The 15,762-nt window shown below is 37.9% G+C and overlaps 1 protein-coding gene across 2 annotated transcripts in view; it reads right to left on the reverse strand.

Moving 5' to 3' along the window:
* The window catches only part of LOC117572390 (nyctalopin), a 113,495-nt gene that overhangs the window by 41,300 nt on the left and 56,433 nt on the right, over nucleotides 1-15,762 (reverse strand). Inside the window, exon 2 of one of the 2 annotated variants that reach the window (XM_034255164.2) lies at nucleotides 10,272-10,338. The exons of the other annotated variant lie outside the window; for it this stretch is intronic. The gene's annotated coding sequence lies outside the window, so the exon portion shown is untranslated. The remainder of the gene's footprint in view (nucleotides 1-10,271; nucleotides 10,339-15,762) is intronic. 2 annotated transcript variants of the gene reach the window in all.

Below are 15,762 nucleotides of genomic sequence, written 5' to 3' on the forward strand. Positions count from 1 at the left end.
ACAAACGAATGTTATGCTGACCACCATTTAAGGGGCTCGGCACGCTGTGGCCCCAAATGATTTGAAAATGACAGTCGTAATTTGTTTGCCAACACAACAAGCGGGAGAAGAAGGCACTGCACGAATGGGGCTGCTGTGGACGTGGCTGAGGCCACATCTGGCAGGTTGCCGCAGAGTCGAGGTCGGAGTTGGAGTCGGAGTCGGGGTCGGGGTCGGGGTTCCATTCCTGGCAAAGTACTGAAAAAGGCACAACATATGCGCACATTTTACATGGCTGGGGACTTGCATTGTGTTGGTGCCGTGCCCAAAGCCAAAGCCAAAGCTGAAGCCGTAGACGTGGTCGAAGCAGGAACTGGAGCTGGGCGACAATTAGACAAAAGCTCGACACCGGCAAACCGACAACCGGCAACCAGCAACCGACAACCGACGAGGCGACGATGCACGGTTCGCTTCAATTGCATGTCATTGTCAGGTTTGGGTTCTTGCAGGTTTTTTGTGTCGTCGGCTTTTATTATTTTGAAATTAAAATGCTTTCCCCTCCGCTGCCGCAGCTGCTGCTGTTTATGAGCTTTGTGTACACATATGTGCAATTTGCCAGCCAACCAATCCAACTGTCTCACTGTCTGTCTCTCTGTCTATGGGCGGTTTGTGGCAAGGTTGCGCTGCCTTTGGGGCGCGTAACGCATTTGTGTTGTTGCCATTTGGGGTCTGCGCCTGAGCCTGGGCGACAAATGTGCACGTACGCATTTTTAATTGATTAAATATGAGAAAAAGCAACAAAGAATAAATGTACAAGGACATGTACCTAGTGCCTGCGAGAATGGAGAAACAGATGACAACTGGGTTGTTTCAATATTTGTCAACTGAAGGTTAGACTAAAGCTTAGCAAGAGGGTTAATGGAGGCTACACTAATGGAAATGTAAGTACTTGACTTTTGCATTTAAATAGCAAAAATCAGAGTACGAATTGTCTAACGAATAATGTGATTTAAATTTTAAATACCCAATAGCGTTTTAGATCTAAAAAGCGAAGTTATAAAAAGATACTTTTAATCGAGAACATAACAAAATTATTGGATTTTTAGGCACATCGAAAATATGTTACAATTTCAAATTTATTTATTTTTACCCTAAACCAAAAAAGTAAAATTGAAGTCCCAATATGTTTATAGTACTAAATATAGTCAGTTCCTTTAAATTTAATATTTTAATCTACATATACGTTTGTAAAACAAAAAATCCCGTAATTGCCCAATTTTTGTAATTTTCATTGTCAAATCTGTTTTCTATACATTTGATTTTTGTTAAACAATCTCTTTTATTTTGAAATTAAAACTATTTCCACACAATTCTCCATATATATTGCTCAATATTCGAAGCTAAACAAATGTGCCACATCAAATGGCAATTTGAAAGCGAAACGCAATTTGACATTTTGACAATTTGAGAGCAAAAACAGATGAACGAAAAACTTCGATGTAATCGCTCTGTAAATATTGAAATGAAAATATGAGGCAATATTTGTGTAAAGCAAGCTAACGGGCAAAATTTAGCCAACAAATTTATTGCGCACATATCAATGCCAAAAATTGTAATTCGACCCGCAGGCGGACGAGACCCAAAAAAAAATCGAGAGGAAAAAAACTGACATTTAAAAAAAAGCACTACACAAAAAAATAAAGAGAAAAATGTATTTTTAAACGAAATATGCGATACGAACGGAATAAACAAATTTTGTGTGCCCGCAGTTTGGTTGCAGTTTTGCAGTTTACATTTTGCAGTGATTGACTGACTGGTTGACTTTGACTTCCTGCCTGTCTGATGTATTTTTTATTTGATTTGGGATTTTTTTTTGTAACTTTTCTTTTTTTTTGCATCTGTGCAGTGACAAATTTGCACTTAGCTGCGGCACTTGTTGAGAATCGTGCGCTGCATTTTTCTGGTATTGAATTTCAACATCGGATAGAGGACGACTGAATTTATAGTCGGCCTTTTATACCTATGTAATAAATTGCCGATGCCTTTGGCAAAAGCTGACGCCCATTTGGTAGCTTTATTTATTTGCGAATGCAAATACCCTTGAAGCATACACTATATGATAGGCATATATCATTATAGGATTGAAGCATAAAGTATATGATTGGAATATATCATTCTGACAGAAATACTGATTTTTTATTAGTTATTCGCTTTGACTTCGCTGACAATAATTTATTATTCAAATTTAGATAAATGATCAATGAAATGACGTAAAATTAGGTATATTAAAATTAAGTATTTAATTTATGAAATGAATAATATTTTATACAAATGTGTAAAAATTATCAAAGAAATTTACTTTTTACATACTATACTAAATACAAATACTAAGTATGTAGTATATTATATTTATTAAGTGAATATTATTTTTATTTCTTTAGGTATTTATTAGCAGAATCTATATCAAATTTTGAAGGGTTTATTACTTTAATATTAATCAATACTTCCAGCACACACTAAAAGTTCGCTTAATTTATGATTATATATTATGCTATAAACTTGAGCTTAACTCGAGGGTATTTCTTGGCACATTCAATGTCTTTTTGTCTCTTTTGGTTGGGGCAAAAAGTTTTGCGTTTCGCTAGTTTACACGAAAATGAATCGCATTAGTTCTGGCTGAGTGATTTGGCAATTGCGTGGGGCAGAAGGAATGGAAGTGAGGGGAAACGCAGACAGTCAATAGGCAAGCATGTCTGGCAAATGTTGAGGTTTCTTTTAGTCAGAGTTGAGCAGTTTAAAGTGTCGCTAATTTCTGTGCAAATTACACCTGAGTGTGGGTGTCTGCGACTGCGACTGCGACGAAGCTTTGTCTGCGGCTTAGGATTTGCTTTGATTGAACTTAATTAAGTTGCGAGTTTGCGTTCATGAGGGTTTCAGAATCACAGGTAGTAGATAAACAAACTCATTATATAGCCAAACACAAAAACAAAACGTCGTTAAATTCTTAGTTAACATTTTGACAATTTACGTGGTGGGTCATCCACTTTAACTAATTTCCCCACTGAGAGCAATTTTGAGTAGAATTTTGGGGGAACAGGAAACAGGAAATATTTCGTATGTTGGGAAAATCAATTTAAACGAAATGCTTTGGCACAAAACATTTAAGTGACCGACCGCAGAAACCTCTAAAAAGTTGTTGGTCTACAGAGAATGGCAAAGCAGAGTTGAAACAAATTTAAAACCATTAACTGACCAACTTTATGCAAAATTTATGAGCAGCATTGACGTCCTGTCTGTTTCTATTTCAGTATCTGTGTGTGTGTGTGTTTGTGTGTTTGTCCCTTAATGCTGTCATTGGTCTCGACTCGTGCAATGCTGAAAATATTGAGGTATTTTAAGGATTTAACAGCAGACCGCAGCCCGGTCGAGGCTTTGGGCTTGTTTGAATAAACAAAACTAAACAAAACAAACGTAAACACAACAGGATACAAACTAACCAATAATCCATGCAGAAAGGGGAGCAAGAGAAGAACTCGAACTATTTTCCAATGGGTCTGCAGTCGATGCTCGAATGCAAACAAATTGGGAGACTGGACTAGGCTGGCGATTTTTATGTTAGGGTAGCTGGATAGTTGGGTTGCTGACCCATTGTAGGACTTTGGGTCACAGCAATAAACTGTTTAATTTACACATGCACGAACATGTCTGCTACATGGGCTTGGAATCTGGTTTCCGTTTTGACTCCTGTCGATTGCCTTAAATATTTAATGATGGGAACCATGGCAGCCATCGCAGACATTCATTCACTGCAAGGCCATTTGAACAGTTTCCAATAAATTCAACGACATCAGCCAACTCGATTGGCCCTTTAAAAATGAAGTTGTTAGCACGGCAAGGCATCAATTTGGCTATTTTGACATCGAATTATGTACATTTTAGAGCAGAAACTTTTCGCTGTTTGACAACTTGTCAGCAGCGAGGCAGCCAGACTTTTGGGCCGACTTGATAACTTGAGCACTTGACGAGCGGTTGATTCTCGAGTGCCGGAAAGCATGAAGCATGGCTGACAAAACTGGGCCAAGAAACACTGTTGAACCTTCGAGCTGTTGACTGTTGGCAAAGCAGAGACGCAAGAAAATATACAAATTCAACAACTAAACAAGTTATATAATAAATACTTTAGATGGTTGTTCGACTTGCGTTCTATGGCAGTATTTAATTATAGAAGAATACAAAAATTACCAACGTAATGATGTCATGTGTCTTTGCTTTTGGTATATTTAAATACTAAATTGTGTTAAATTGAATTGAATTGAAATATTTGTTGTATTTTTGGTAATTATATAAATAATTTTAATGGTTACTTGGTTTGCCGCTGCTGATAGTATTTTAGTACACAAACTTACAGCAACTACCAGAGCAATGACATTACTCATATAAGTATTCAGTATATTTAAATACTAAATATTAAATTAATTCTAGACGATGGTTATTCGATCTACCGGCCTGGCAATTTTTATAGTATAAATAAATGTTCTGTACCTTACGCATTTTCTTATTTATTAGTATTTTATAATACTAAATATATCCAATATGTTAAAATTTAAATTTTTTTAATTTTTTAAGGTTTCATTAAGTACAGCAATATACAATTGTAAATATTTCCCTGAACTCGATAAATTTAAGTTTTACTCAACAATCAACAAATTCTTAATTTTATGGCTTTATCTATGGATTTCTGTGTTCAACACTGCAATCATTCATCAAGCTTTAGCTTCACTTTTACGACACATTCTGTGTTTATGGACTTTTCTTTATCGCACTATTTCCTCTCTTTCGTGCATTGGCAGTCAAATTAGCAGCTAAATGCTAACTAAGGGTCATCATGCAAACTGCAAACCAATCAAAAACTAATCAATACGCCCGCATAATTTTGCAGTATCCATTATCTACACTACTATCGCATGATACTCTATACTCTGTATCCTATGCTGGAGAGGTAGAGCGGATGATGGAGGAGAACGATTTGAATAAAAGCGGCCGCAAATAAATCGAAGGCAGGTAAACCAAATGGGTAAACCCATAGTTCAAAACATTTTGTGGTAAATGCAAATTTATTGCAACAAAAATTTGCGTACGAATCGAACTGCGAATCGAACTGCAGAGAGAAGTCGCTGCATGAGCTGCATGCCACAAACCGCAGTTGCTGCCACAGTCGCAGCCACAATTCGCATGCATGTAAAATATGCTAAAAGTAAATCCAACTTGAATTAATGGACAGCAATCTTTGGCCAAATCTTATGCATTTTCAAATACACACACACACACACACACACATGTGAGGAAGAAAAAAAGTAAAAACCATTTGCATAACGGCAGCAACGTGTGGCAAAAGGGAAGACCGACCTCAGCACAGAGACACAGAGAGAGGAGAGGAGTCCTCGTAACCCCAAACTGGACTGAAACTGAAGCGATTCCTGGCACAATTTATGCAAATTCAATCGCAAAGTTTAGCCGCACTTTTGGTTGCGTTTTATGATGGCTTACATACGACGAGCACAGGAGAGATGCAAGTGTTGGCCATGTGAATGGAATTGGAAAGCACAATCGACTGGCAATCGAACTGGGAATGGAATCGGAATGGTGCAATGGATGGGAGCACATTACTCCATACTGAGCATAACTTATGTAATGGCCATGGAATTGTTGTCAAAGTGATGTCCCCAGAGAGAGGTTGTTTCGAGTTCTTCTTCTGTCTGCCACATTGCCATTGATATCGACATTTGTAGAGCTATCAGCTGTCAGCCAACTGGAATTTGTTCAAGTTTCTAGCTGCATTTTTTTTCTATTCATTTCTCATTAGGTCAGTCAAAGTGAATGAAGAAAATGTTTAGAAAAGGAAGTTATCCACAACATTTAATTGATTTCATATTTTAAATTAATTTCGAATTAATGTGTTGGAGTTATTTATTTGTATTTAGTTCATTGAAATAATTGTTTTAATTATCTATATTTTATTATAATTTCTTGAAGTGTTTTAAATGTTTGATTCCGTTGAGAGATGTTGAAGAGTTTCTATGTATTATGAATTTGCTGTTTTAGCAAGGAAATATACAACTTGTGACTTATTACATTCAACTAATTTTGAAATATTTTGTTGAAATGTTTTTATTTATATTAAGATATTTAATTAATTGTAATTTAAATTTCTTTTTATCTATATTTTATTTCAATAAGTAATTTGGATTAAAGTTTCTTAGTACATGTTGCTGTTTAGGAAAAGAAATATCAACAACTTGTTATGTATTTCTTTAAATTATTTTGTAAACATTTCTGGTTTAATATCATTAATTTACAATGAAATTGTTTTGAAGTATTTATAATTTCTTTAAGTATTTTATTTCTTTGATTATATTGAGAGTTATTAAAGAGTTTCTTTGCACTGTGAATTTACTGATGCTTGGCACACAAAAATCATTTGGCTTACGCTGATTATACTTCAATGCCACTCGAACTCTCGTATAATCCAATTTCAGAGTTCTACTTATGACACATTCTAAAGGCTGCTGCCTGCGGGGCTATCAACTCAGCAGACCGCAAAAGTCATTCACATGTTGCTTAACATTCAATTGCCTTCAATTCACAGCGCACTCACATTCGCATTCACACATTCGCAGACTCCGACTCAGACATAAAAGTCTGAGAGTAAGATGGAGACTCAACAGACGACAACAGCTCACAAATCAGAAAACACCCACACAAAAGTTTCGCATCACAACATCAACAGAGTTAACGGCAACATATTATTACATATACAAGTATGTACATACATATATGTACATACTTATAAAGACTGTATTATGCTCATATCTTGACATACTCATATACAGAGTTGCTGGCTGATAATCGCAACTAATGCGCCTGCTTTTTCCAGACTGCCTTAGTTACGCTTTGTTGCAGCTTTTCTTCCTTGAGAGCAGTAAAGGAAAAATCAGGTAGAAAAAAGAACACTTGACTCAAAACGCTGAAAATGTCAGACTGAATGAACAAGCAAAGAAATTAGAAAACGAAAGCATTGTTCAGATGCCAGAAGTAAAAGGTAAACGAATTGAAATGTTTGCTTTAAGTCTGCAAAGCAAAATTAAAGCTTGCACGTTGAAAGTTGAAAAGTGTCTTCCAAGTTGTAAAAATATTTTAAAGCAACAATGTGAACGATAAGTTCATTATTATATTGATATTAATATTATAGTTTTTAATACACTAAAAGAATATTATTTAGAGCACGTTCACCTGAAAAAATGTCTTTGCTATTCTGCTAATAAAATGTTCAAATTATCAAATATGATAATTGAAATTAAAATTCATATTGATTAAGATTAAACTGAATAAATCGAAAAACTGGGGGTTTAATACCAATGAGATATCAAATTTTAATTTTAAATTTAAAAAATTACAACTTTGTTAGCCAATCAAAAGAATAAAGCTAAAAAATTATGCGTGACAATATAAATTATTTACATAATAAAGAGAATATAATAATTATTAAGTAATATCTTTTCTTTTAAAGAATATTAATCATTAAGATCTTCTCCTATTTTCTCAAGCAGCTTCATTTTTGGCTTTGCAATGACATTTTTTAAAGCCAAAAGTGCACTCAATAATTTAAGAATAATTTCTGCATTAGCCTCGATCGATTAAGTTTTTCTCTCTTTTCCTTAAGCATTTTTTCTTTGGTTTGTTTGCCATAGCATTTTTTAAAGTCACGAAATTGTTGTTAAAGACAATATCGTTTATTTACACAGCTGAGCTGTCAGTGCATATTTGCTCGCACTCTCTGTCTGTCTCTCTCTCTATTTTTTCCAGCTTTTCTATCGATGGCCACAACAAAGTGCAAGCTTTCAGCTTATTTTGTTGATGGCTTCAAACGCTTTTCGCTTTTATCCGTGTCCCTGGACCAGACTCGACTCGACTGCTCGACAGTATTCTCGCCTCTCTTTCTCTCTCTCTCTGCTTTTCTCTCTCCTTCTCTTTCTCTAATGCCACTTTCGCTGACACTGACATTTAAAAGGATTGCATTGACTGCCGCAACAGCTAACGACTGCCAATAAGGCTGGCTTCGCTTGACTCCTACAAGCCAACAAGGAAAAGCATTGAAAATAGTTGGCAACAAGAGCAACTGGCAACAATCTTACACATGATTGGCTTCTGCTCAGCTGCAGCTTGAATTCGAGTTGAGGTGCAAAGCAAGGGGCGTGGAATGTGTGTGTGTGTGTGCAACTTCAACTTCGAACAACATGATTACTTCTTGTTTATTGTTATTTTACGCTACTTTCCAAACGATAGAGTTGAACTGCAGACAGACAGCGAAACGGGCCCCAAATAGTTTGAAAAGTTTTCAACAGTTTGAATGGGCCCTCAAGATTTTGACTTTTTGTCTTATCAGCGACGCGTCTTGTGTGGCATTTTAAAGGGTTTTCAATGTTTTGTTGATGATTGAACCCTGGACTCTCTGCAGCTACTTCAGCTACTGTTGCGCCTTATCGTGTTGGCAGACACATTTAATTTCTCAAACATCATAAATCGATTAACATTTTCAAATTCCAGACGACTGCTGCAGCAGCATCATTAACAGCCGCAAAACTTTCCGACAGCTATTAGACCCTTCTCAAAATGTGTCTTCTCGGTTTCTAGTTAGTTGCTTTGCTCGAGGCGCTAATTTGACTTTTTTCATACCCGCTATCCATTGGATAGAAGGGTACTTTAACCTTGTGCCAACAGGAAACAACCGATATGATGTAGCCATGACCGTATGAACTACTAGAACTTGAAGACTTTAAGAGATATAGCAATAGTTTTTTGCACAGCACAATATACCAAGTATAAACTTCGGTATATAAATAAATAAATAAACATTGCGTTATATTAATATGCTAAATATATATTTCGGTATATCAACATATCAATATACCAAATAAATATTTCGGTATATCCATATACCAAAAATATATATCGGCTTATTAATATATCAAGTATATATTTCGGTATATAAATTAACCTAGTATATATTAAGTTACATCAATATACCATATATGTGTACATATCGGTATATCAATATACCAAATATGCATTTAAGTTTCTTCAGTATCTGTATATTAATTTGTTATATTTAAATATTAATACTGCACTGTTTTGCTTTTATTAACAACGTATAGCGGGTATCTCCCAGTCAAGTAAACTCGACTCTAGCTTTCTTACTCGTTTTTTGTTGTGTCTGGACTGTCAAATGGTAATGTGAATTGGAGTAAATGGTAAATGCTTAAATGGAGTAACTGAAGCGAGTTTTCAGCCTGCATCCGACAGCTTTTCACAGCAGCAGCACCCCAAAGAGATTCGCAAAACTGGCAAACTGGGCAAACATTTCAATGTCTAGCTGTCATATTTGACATTTTGCGCTAATGCATTTGAATACCCGTTTTGTGGTAACTGGGTTAACATTGATACGGCAGCCAACAACAGCAGATCAACAAGCCACATCACTCAACCAACAGTCAGTTAGTCATTCATTCAATCAGTCAGTTAGTCCGTTAGTCATTGCTCGTGTTTGGTTTGGTGCGCCTCAAGTGATTTGCGCTTGTAATAAATAGTTAAAGTTTCTTGGCAAAAGGCGTTTGCGTTTGCGGCTGATTTGGTTTCGGGCGCTTTTGCCCCCTCCTCATTCCTTTCCACTCCCCACACACTCTCTCTCATTTGGCTGTCAGTTGCAACAGTTAAGAAGTCTCACACTCGTTGCCTGCAATACTATTCGAGCCTTCGAGCTGTTGTGGCAACATTAATCTGCGCATCATTAAGTCTGAAGTCTTGTGAAGATTGTCTATGGCTTTTCCGAGATTCGCTTGCCACAGCAGACAAAACAGCCATTTGATAGCTGCGTGTGAGGATCAAAGTGTGGGCTTCAAGACGACTCAAGTCGAGACTTGTCGAGAAATGTGATAGTTGTGACAGTTGAGAAATGCCAAAGCAGTGGGAAGAATATTGATTCTGCTAAAAAGAATCGCAGATAACACACACACACACAATATATCTTTGCATAACTTTATGCTTTCACCTTAAACCAATTTGCCATGCCCAACTCACATTTTCCCATTGACTGCTCATGTCACAACATGTCGCAACATGTTGCACCCGACAACGCCCACAAAGCGCTTAACTCCATATTTTTATTTCGATATCAAAATTTATGTGGATTTCGTTTTGTAAATTATGCAAATCACTTGAAAACTATTCAAACTCACTTTTCTGTATCGCTGCGACAAATCGAATCATGCGATTTATGCGCCACCTGTCGGCGAGTGGACATACCTGCAAAGATAAGAAAAATGAGAAATATGTGAGTGGCAATTAAATTTAATGTGTTTGATATTTTTTTTCTTTCGGCCTTGTTGTTGTTGCTTGGTGGTGGTGGGCTTATTTTCATAATTTTAATGCTTTATGGTTTTAATGAGCATGCCTCAAAGTGACCAAATTGCAGTGCCCACAGCACACGAGGCGTATGAGTGATGCAGCGTTGTGGCACAGCGTGAAATTGTGTGTTGAACAACTAAACAAACGAGGACCACCAGCTGCGTGTGTGTGTGTGAGGCTGCTGCAAGTTGGACACATACGGCACATAAATTTTCGGCTGGCCCCATGTTCAACTCATTTGCATGACAAAGTTGGCCAAAAAGCAGCGTCGACGAGCTGCCGAAAATGGCCGTGCCCCAAAGGCGCACTGAGTGGGCGTGTTAATTATCCACTAATGTTGCCTGTTTAAAGCACAGCACAATGTGTTTGAACTTTGACACACGAGTATGTTATGTGTGTGTACAAGTACAATCCAAGCTGTATCTGAATACATATAGTATTTGTATCTGCAGCTGTTGCTCAGTCTCAGTCTCTGCCTCTGTCTCTGGTAATGCACTCAGTCAAGGGACGCGCCCATTTGGCCTCCATTTGAGGCTTTTGGGCAAATGCTATGAGTGCGATTCCAACTTCAACTCCAACTCGAAGTCCAACTGTCGCTTAGCCCGTGGCTTTGCGGGCCAATATTAATGATCTAACATTGGAGGGCGCAGCTTAAGGCGTTAGAGTGGAAGAGAGGAGAGAAACTTAGGGGAGGGGAGGGCAGAGAACAGCGCCTAATTGATTTTCTGTGGCCCTTTTCGACCGGCTGCCAAACAGTTGCGGGAGGTCGTCAGTTAATGAGACACGAGTGCTTTGGAGTTGCACAAGACTTTGAGGCATTTGTGTGGCATTGTGTCATTAGCGCCCAAAACATATTGAGGCACGTTTTGTAATTACATATGTTATTTGACCCATAATTACGAGGCCACGATGCTGTCTGTCCCTCATCGATTTGCCATGCCAAAAATGAAAGTAAATTTGCGGCTAAAAGCCAAATAAATTTGCTGTGAAGAGATGAAAGCAAAACAAATTCAAAGCTGGAGCTGAAGCTGGACACACCTCACAACTGTAGCAAATATTTTACACTCCCAACTTTTCCATTAGCTGTAGGAAAAACTACTCTAAAGTCCAGGCAGCTTTATCTGCTTCATATGTCGCATTCAAGTGAGCCATCAACAAAAGCAATTCAGCCACAATTTAAGGGTTTAAAATGACAGCGACAGATCCCAGTTTATGACTCGCTCTTAACTTTTACAACTTAAATAAGCATTTAGACAGCAGCATGTGGTGCTCAGTTGGGTGTTGCTGATAATGGATAATGACCAGAAGCATTCGAGGACATTGCCGTTGCCACTGATAATCAGAAGAAGAAACCCTGCAGCTCATTGCGATGCCTTTTTTCTCATTACACGTTAATAACACGCATAGCAATCTCTCTCTTCTCTTCCCTTCCTCGCTCACTTTCTGTTTGCCTTGGGCTACTTCATCTACAGCAAGTATTTTCATTGTCCCTCGAGCGAAAATCGCACATTTTCAACTCTCGGCATTGTCTTCACTAACTAGTTAAACCTAATCTACAATTAATCTACTCGCTAGTCGTTTTTGAATGGTCAACTTATTAGCAATTTTCCAGTTGATAAACTTTATTCAACAGCGACAATATTAATTCAACCGAAGAGAGAGAGAGAGAGAGCGAAGCGAACTTAAAGTAGAATTTAATAGTTGGAAATGCTGCAATTTATCGAGAATGCAGCTCTTTGACCCCAAACTGGACAGCTACGAATTGTGGCAAGAACAACAACAACAACAACAACAACATCAAGAGTCAAGACAATTGCAGAAAAACGTAAAGAGGTTTAACGCACAGCTGCGGCCAAGTGCAAGACCAACAAAACAAAGGAAACACATTAGAAAGAGCAGAGAAGTCTAGAGCTTGCCTCTCGTTTCGTACAGAAGCCGTTGGCTAACTGCAACTGGCCTGGTTGCTGGTTGTTGGTTGTTGGCTGCTGGCCGTCAGCGGGTTCATGGCCAAGTTTGTAGAGAAAACCATTTTTGCACGCGGCTGCAGACGAAAATTGCAGGCACGCAGGAAACCAACTCGAAAAATCTATTATTGAAATCTATAAAAGAACTAAGAACTGAGGCAACTCCCTCTCACTCGCTCCTTTTTGGACAGGTTTGCTTGAGAGCTTTATATACATTTTTAATGTGCGGAAAGGGAGAGAGAAGGAGAAAGAGAGAGTGCAGACTGCAACTGGCTAACTAACTGGCCAAAAAGGGTCGAGTCGGGTCGGGCCAGATTGTACGATAAGAGCCACAACAACAACAACAACGATTGGGAACTATTAAAGTAGCAAATGATGTTTTTTTATTTTTTTGGTGTTTGGGGAAATGCGATTGGGTTTGGGTTGAGAAGCACCTTTACTCCCGGACTGCTAACAAGAGGAAGCACGCGCGTTGAAAATAGATTAAAATGGGAGTTGTCTACGGTACTCCTATATTTTTGTGGGCGGCACAAGCAAGCAAGCAAGCAAAAAACCAAAGCAAATCTTTCAACTTGAAAATAATTTCAAATCTGATAAGGCGGCGAAATGCATTGAAGCGGCGCAAAAGCAAATGTAGAAACACAGACATACAGATAGACAGACATTCAGACTGAAGGCGAAACGAGACTAGACGAGCTTGAAGCTTCAAGTGCAAGGCAAAGTCCAGTTCCAAATACTCTGAAGACAGGAATCCATCGAAGCAGCTGCCGATGTTGTTGCTGCTTCTGCTTTTGGGCAACAGAGGGCGCTGCACTAATGCAGTCGTCGCAAAGGAAATTGATGATGTGGATGAATGAACATTGCGCAAAGTGATTAAGATTACGTTCGAATGATAACGGAACGAAAGCAGAGCACAGCACAGAGAGTAAAAAGTACACAATAAATCGAAGTAAGCAAGTAAAAAAGTTGCAATGAAATTGCATTACAAATATTGAGTGAGTTGACCCCCAAAGACTGGACTGGACAGAAAAGAAACATGCTCGAATGGACAACGAGTAAGCAAATGCCAAGTAAGAAGTCCAAATATTGCCACAGCATAGCAAAGGAAATCGTTAAAAGCATTTGCAGATATAGTTAAATGTCAAATAAAAAAAGTGACGGCAATTTATCAACATAAATTTGATTACATTATTTTAAATACTTGCGCTTAAATGGAAGTTGATTAACTCGCAATAAAAGCCAAAGCTTTGCCACACAAATCGCTTAATTCATCATCAAATTTATGAAAGAATCAACAAAAGGCCTTGAGAGATGATGTATAATAAATCAGAAATCAGAAATCTGCATTTGAATGGCAGCGAATGAGATATTCAGTGGGCTAATCTTCAAAACCGAGCATTGATTATGGATATCAAGTATTGGCATTGTTCGGCAAGCATATCATCTTACAGTCGTCAAGGTCTTTTTCCCCACACACATTTGTATGTGAAAATATCGCAGCATCTTTGCGGCTTTTAGCTTAAGCGATTTCCCATGAAAAATCTTCGTTTTATACTCTTTTTATTTTTTTTTTTTTGGTGCATAAATACATACGCAAAGAGGGAATGAAAGGCGTTTAAATCAGCACACACACGAAATGCGAATGCCAAGCACACACATTAAATTTCCAACACTTGAAGTGTCGATTTCAAGAAAGCCAATCAAAGAGCCAGATACAGCAGCATCCTCTGCATTACATATGCACAAGTCGTCGAACAAAAGATGCCCAGAGAGAAGAGTGAAGAAGACGGTGACTTTGAGTTGGAGCCCACATCAATAGTTTGCTATCATTTCTGCATAAAACGAGTGAGTGAATGGTTGACTGACTGACTGAAGGATAGACAGACAGGACTTTTGTGTGTGTGCACATTTTATGCACTTTTAGTTAACGTAAATTCTCCCCGGGTTCGCTTTGGTTTTTGCGTACATATATTTAACACTTGACTGCACCGCCTGACACCTAACAAGATGTACTAGCTGCTGCTCCTGCTGCTGCTGTTGTTACAGCCATTGTATTGGCCAGCGGACGGTCAACCAACTGACAGGCAATCAACACAAATCGATCAAATCGAACGGCAACTCTGACGTCTGCCCAAAGAGAGAGAGGGTCGATCTTTTGTCTGTCCCTCTGTCTTTCTGTCTGACCGGGCCAATTTAGAAACAGGGTCGCCTCTCGAAGCTGTCGCCACAGAGTGACAAACATGCCGCGCTGCCAAGGCATCAAGACCATCAGCAAATGCACATTGTATATTGCACATTGGATGTTGGACATTGGACATTGGACACTCGACACCCGACATCAGGCATCAGACATGGGGCATGCCACAGTGAGATGGCAAATCAAATAAATCAGCGTAAATTGCATGTGAAATTAATGCAAAGCACACGATGCTCTCAAGAAGGGTTCGTGCATCTTCTGCTGCATTTAATGAACGTCATTTGACTCGACTTGCTTCGCTTAAAAAGCGCTTCCACTGACCGCAAACGAAGCAGCCATGTATTAAAATTGTTTGAACTGAGAATGCTTATGAATATTTTAAATATTTTTCACTTTACACATTTCGCAATGTTTTTAAAAATTCACATTTTTAAAAAGAGAATAAATTAATTTGCCTCCAAATAATGTTAAACAATATGATAAAAGACTTAAAAACTTTCTTAAAAATTATATTATTATGCGCAAATAAAATGATATATATTACATATGAAATTCGAGCACATCATGCCATAAATTAATTTTGAAGATTATTAACGTACTTGAAATAATTTTTTGACTTTAAATAATAAACTAATCAATGAATATGTAAATGAAATATAATATTTTGTATGTTAGAAATGCTTCCAAATAATTTTTATACCCGCTACCCATAGGGTAGAAGGGTATTATAACTTTGTGCCGGCAGGAAATGTATGTAACAGGTAGAAGGAGGCATCTCCGACCCTATAAAGTATATATATTCTTGATCAGCGTCAACAGCCGAGACGATATAGCCATGTCCGTCTGTCCGTCCGTCCGTCTGTCCGTCTGTCCGTCTGTCCGTATGAATACCTAGATCTCAGAGACTATAAGAGATAGAGCTATAATTTTTTTCGACAGCATTTGTTATGTTTGCACGCAGATCAAGTTTTTTTTCAAATTTTTGCCACGCCCACTTCCGCCCCCGCAAATCAAAAAAATCGAATAACAAGCGTAATTTTAAAGCTAGAGTTACGAATTTTGGTATATACAGTAATAACTATAATAGTTATGATCCCTGAAAATTTGGTTGCGATCAGAAAAATTGTGGAAGCTATTTAAGAAATACTTTTGTATGGGCAA

This window comes from Drosophila albomicans, chromosome 3 (assembly GCF_009650485.2).
Source record: "Drosophila albomicans strain 15112-1751.03 chromosome 3, ASM965048v2, whole genome shotgun sequence".
Classification (NCBI taxonomy): Eukaryota; Metazoa; Arthropoda; class Insecta; order Diptera; family Drosophilidae; genus Drosophila; species Drosophila albomicans.